The sequence below is a fragment of the Chrysochloris asiatica genome, unplaced genomic scaffold (genome assembly GCF_000296735.1).
Source record: "Chrysochloris asiatica unplaced genomic scaffold, ChrAsi1.0 scaffold00020, whole genome shotgun sequence".
Lineage (NCBI taxonomy): Eukaryota > Metazoa > Chordata > Mammalia > Afrosoricida > Chrysochloridae > Chrysochloris > Chrysochloris asiatica.
In genome coordinates, this window is record NW_006408538.1 from 3,962,648 (window position 1) to 3,968,777 (window position 6,130).

A 6,130-nucleotide genomic window follows, 5' to 3' on the forward strand; every position below is an offset into this window, starting at 1 on the left:
TGGTTCAAGCTCACCAGCTACTCCTTGGAAACCCTATACAGGGTTGCTATGGGTTGGAATTGACTTGAGGGCACTTCACAACAACACCTTAATCCTGGCTCATTAACAACTCACTTCATAATCATAAGCATGTTGTCGTTAAGTGCCATCGAGTCAGTTCTAACTCACAGTGACCTTTTTAGGGTTTCTCAGGCTATAGTTCTTTGCTGGAGCAGTAAACATTATCTTTCTCCCATGACTCACCGTCATAGAGGCAAAGATCTACAATACATCACTGAATGGATAAATTTGGCTAGAAGGGCCAGAATAAACAGTCCTACTGTGAACTGCAAGGTCAGCAGTTCACAACTACCAGCCGTTCCACAGGAGAAAGATGAGGTTTTCTGCTCCCATGAAGATTTCCAGCCTCGGAAACCCTGTATAGGGTCGCTATGAGTCAGGACCGACTCCACGGCACATAACCACCACCACACCTTGTTAAGCATCCTTAAGACTCACACCAATAATTAAATCCACTGCCATTGGGTGGATTGAGACTCATCCTATATTGGGTTTCTGAGATTGCAAATTTTTATAAGAGCAGATAGTCTCATCTTTCTCTCGCCGTTAGCAGTCCCACACCTGCCTACAGTGCTACCAAGACTAAATGAGCACAAAATGCTTTTAAGCCTATGTTGACATTCAATCTTGAAATAGCAATAAGAGGTCATTTAATTTTATATAAAATTTCTAAAGTAAAGTCTCACTTGCCAAGAGAAATGTTATTTTATAGAGCGTACCCATTATTTTTAACATTAGAAATATCCAATTATAGCTCCAAAGTTGATTATCATGTTGTAGAGAGCCTGACTTAATATAAAGGAACAGATGTTCCATGCACACCAGGGACAGGACTATCTGTTCTTCCTGTTGTTTTCCATCCATAACCTCAAAGACAGTTCTCGACATTGTGGGTGTGTCCACTTTCCAAATTGTGCAACATAGACTCAAGCAGAATATACCAATTTCCTGACCTTTGATCATCATTTTATTAAAACAAACAATTTTAGGCTAACAACTGAGGTGAAATACACAAGTTTGAAACAACACAAGGAGGAGTGGTGTTTGAGGGATAAAGTTTACAGACAGAAAACAAATTTTTCCAAGTTTAGCCCATGTATTAGGAAAGATCCAAACTGTGTTTTTTTTCATCATTTATGGATATTATTTTAAGGTGTTGGTGGCACAGTGGGCTAAGCATTAGGTTGCTAACCACAAGATTGGTAGTTAAAACACAGCAGCCACTCCATAGAAGAACGATGAAGCAGTCTAGTCCCATAAAGATTTTCTGTCTCAGAAATTCTTTGGAGCAGGTTCCGTTTAGTCCTACAGGGTTAACTCTGTGTCAGAATGGACATGATGGGAGTATTTTATATCTGTGAACTTAAATAATGGGATTAAATGATCATAATGATGATGCTGAGGTTTAATCATTTCAGAGCTCTTCAAATCACCAAACATTAATCATCACTATTTGTATGAGCTATTTATGTTTGTATTTTATAGACTTGAAAACAAATAATTCACATACACTTCTAGAGGGTCACTCTCTAAGTTTTAGTTGCTGAAACACACTATTTCATAATGACAATGTCAGATAATTGAGTTTTCTCTAAAATATACAAAACAGAAAAACCTACTTTTGGAGTTATAAATTATTGTTTTGATGATGAATTGAGAGATTATTTTTCCAAAACAGGAGTCTTTTACAGAAGAGTTTGAGTTGAAAAGTTGTTCCTACAGCTAGGATTTCTCAAGAGTTTAAGTAGAGTTTTTATCTAATTAAATTAAAATAAAAACAGAAGTTTAAAGTACCCCCTTTGTAACTTTCAAAACAGAAACTCCACTGTGTTAACTCATTAGCAGTTAGTAGGTTCACAATTTCCACAATTGGTTTGCCTGATGGGTTTGCATTTTTATGTCTAAATTGATGACAGGTTTTGTTTCTTGCCTTTATAGCATTATTGTTGTTAAGTACCATCCATTCAATTCCAACTCATAGTGAGTTTGTGTATGGTTTCTGTGGAGCAGATGGTGAGTTTGAGCCGCCTGCTGGTGGTTCAAAGGGACCTTGTGGTCCAGTGATTATCCTACAGCATCACACCAGGACTCCAATGTTGTTGTTGAGTAGGTTCCAACTCATAGCCACCCTCTATAGGGTTTCCATGAAGCACCTGGTGAGTTTGAACCACCAAACTTGTGGTTCAAACTGATCGTGTGGTCTGGTGCTTTATCACACAGCACCATACCAGAATTCCAATAGATGCTTAGATATCATCTATGTCCACATAACCACTTAATATAGATACATTTGAAAGTGATTTCACATTTGTACTTGTATTTAACGTGATCTTTACAAGGCATGTTATAAAAATGTTACTTGAAGAGGCACTTAAAATGTTCTTGAAATAATTAAAGGAAATTCTCAAACAAAACTAAATAAGCAATACAAAGATCTTGTAAAAATTTGGAATTCATGTAGACAGTTTTATAGAAATTTTAAAAAATCTGTATTGCCCTACCATGTTACACAGAGCCTGTTTTAGGCTGGGTTCGCTAGAGCAGCAAAACCAATGAAGCTTACATATGTATATATAAAGAGAAGTTAATACCAAGGAAACGGCTTTCACAGTTGTAAGGGTGGGCAGGTCCCAAGTCCATTGATCGGATGTCAGGCTGAAGGCTTCTGTGTCATGTAGCTGTAAGACTGATAAACTAAGATCGACAGGTCAGATGGCAGGCGGGTGTTCAGGTAAGATGGTCAAGGGCTGATGACATGGAGGATCAACAGGTGATCCGTGGATCAGACAGCTGGCAAACAAGTTGGGCAGGTAAGATGACTAACTACTGAAGACTTCCAGGATTAGTCAGCAATAGAGCAGGCCACTGGCTCAAGTTCAAAGAACCTAAGATTGGATGATGAGCCAGATGCAGAATCCAGACCCAAGCAAGCAAAGCAGGCCATACTCCCAAGAAAACTTCCTTTCCATTGATTGAATGCTCCTAGGAGATCTCATCATGAGGAATTACTACATCTTACCTGTCAAACCCTTAAGAATCCTGGCCTAGTCAAGCTGACACTAGACCTAAACGATCACAGGGCTCCAATCTGCTTAATTGAGACCAAATGATTTCTGTTTCTGGATTATTACATAATCCCTGGGTGATGCAAATGGTCAACACAAAAAAGTTTGAGTTTCTAGTCCACCCAGAGTTGTCTCAGAAGGAAGGTATGGCGGTCTAGTTCTAAAAAGTCAGTCACTGAAAATACTAAGAAACACAGTTTAGTCTTACCAACATGGCTCACCATGAGTTGGAGTTAATTTAGCAGAAAGTAGATGGATTTTGTTCCTCTGCTCTGCTATAGCCTCACTTTTGTCCTTAACAAGAGACCAAGTGGTTTGATTTTAACAGTTCCTCTATTGTTGGTTATTACTATGAATGAGGTTGGGACAGAAGCTTAAGCTATTGATATAAAAGAAGTTTATGAATTACTGGATGATAGTTATTTCCCACCCAGGGGCAGATTACCCAATAATCAAGGTAAGCACACCATACTTATTTACCATGCTGAGCAAATATCTGAGAAGCTGGACTCTACAGAGAAGAACTTTGCATCAGTATTGGAAGAAGTCTCATTAACAATCTGCAATATGCAGCTGACACAACCTTGCTTGCTGAAAGCAAACAGGACTCATGGCACTTGCTGATGAAGATCAAAGAACACAGCCTTCAGTATGGATTACACATCAATGAGAAGAAAATGAAAATCCTTAACGATGGACCAATAAACAACATCATGACAAATGGAGAAAGGATGAAAGTTGTCAAGGATTTCATTTTACTTGGATTCACTATCAGTGCTCATGGAAGCAGCAGTTAAGAAATCAAAAAACGTATCGTACTGGGAAAATCTGCTGCAAAAGATTTCTTTAAAGTGTTAAAGAGCAAAGATGTTACTTTGAGATGTCTAAGGTATGCCTAACTTTAGCCTGATATTTTCAATTGTATCATAAGCATGGACAATAAATAAGGGAAGAGCAAAGGAATATTTTTGAATAGGGGTGTTGGCAAAGAATATTGAAAGCACCATGGACTGCTCTTGTAAAGATTAGAGTGTAGGAAACACTATGTGGTACTTCTCTGTCCTACAAGTACCTGTGAGCAGGAATTGACTTGACGGCACACAACAATCATAGCGTGTTCTAAAATGACTGCACAATTCACAAGGCTATTGCAATGTATACAAATCACATGTGTTATATATGAAACATTTACTGTATGACATGAGCAGTTATACTGCTATAAATAATCTAAAACCAGTAACAACATGTCTGACAAAAACAATTTCTAATTGTTTAAGTGACTTCTTTGTCATAGACAATTCCTTTGCTGAGATATGGTGTGACATGGCCCTTAGTTTATTTAAGTTGTTGCTTTTAGATGCTGTTGAATTGGTTCTGACTCATATAACTCTATGCACAATAGAATGAAATACTGCCCAGGCCTCACAATCATTGCTATGCTTCAGCCCATTGCTGCTGCCACTGTGCCAATCCATCTCTAGGGTGAATTCCTCTTTTTCGCTAACCCTTCACTTTACCAACCATGATATTCTTCTTTAGGGAATAATACGTCTGAAGTAGCCATCTTGGCTTCTAAGGAGTATTCTGGCTGTATTTCTTCCAACACAGAGTGGTTTCTCTTCTGGCAAACTATGGTACTTTTAATATTCTCCAACACCATAACTCAAATGTGTCTACCTCATTCATTGCCCAACTTTTACATACATATGAAATCACTGAAAATACTATAGCATGGGCCAGAAAAATCTTAGTCCTCAAACTTTTTGTTTGCTCTTGAACACTAAAAAGGTCCTGTGTAGCATATCTGTCTAGAGCAATATATCCTTTGATTTCTTGACTGCTGCTTCCATGAACTCTTTGACAACTTCAATCTTTTCTCCATTTATCATGATGTTATTTATTGGTCCAATGGTGAGGATTTTTGTTTTCTTTACATTGAGGTGCAACCCATACTGAAGGCTGTGGTCTTTGAACTTCATCAGTGAGTATTTTAAGTCTTCACTTTCAGCAAGCGAGGTTGTATTATCTGCCTATTGTAAGTTGTTAATGAGTCTTCCTCCAATCCTGATGCCATGTTTTTCTTCATATAATCTAGCTGAGAAGATTTGCTCAGCATACAGATTGAAAATATGGAGAAAGAGTAGAATCCTGCTGTACACCTTTTCTGATCTTCAACCATTCTTTGTCCCCTTGTTCTGTTTGAATAACTGCCTCTTAGTCTATGTACTAGTTCCTCATGAGCACCATTAAAATGTTCTGTAACACCCATTTTTCACTATCTTGTCCATAGCTGTCCAAGATTCACACAGTCAAAAGCCTTTACCCAGACAATAAAGCACAGGTTAACATTTTACTGATAATGTCTGCTTTCAGCCAAGATTCATCTGACGTCAGCAGTGATATTCCCTCATTTCATGTCCTCAACTGAATCTGGCTTGAACCTCTGGCAGTACCCTGTCAGTGTACTGTTACAGCCATTTAAAAATTATCTTTAGAAAAATATTACTTTCAAGCAATGTTAATAATGTTGTCTAATGATTTCTGCATTCCAGTGGTTCACCTCTCTTTATAATTGGTTCAAATATGGATCTCTTCCAATCACAGGTAGTTATCTTCCAAATTTCTTGGCATAGACAAGTAAGTGCCTCTAGCACCACATCACTTTGTTGAAAGATTTCAGTCTGTATTCCATCAATTCCTGGAGCATTTGCCAGAGCTTTCAGTGAACCTTGGACTTTTTTGGCTCTTGATCATGTATTACCTCTTTAAATGGCTGAACTTTGATCATTTATTTTTGGTATATTGACTTTGTGCATTCCTTCTATCTTCTTTTGATGCTTTCTGCATCATTGAATATTTTGCCCATTGTTGTTGTTGTTGTTGTTGTTAAGTGCCGTCAAGTCGGTTTCGACCCATAGCGACCCTGTACAGGGTTTCCGAGGGTGTAAGTCTTTACGGGAGTAGAAAGCCTGATCTTTCTCCCGCGGAGCAGCTGGTAGTTTCGA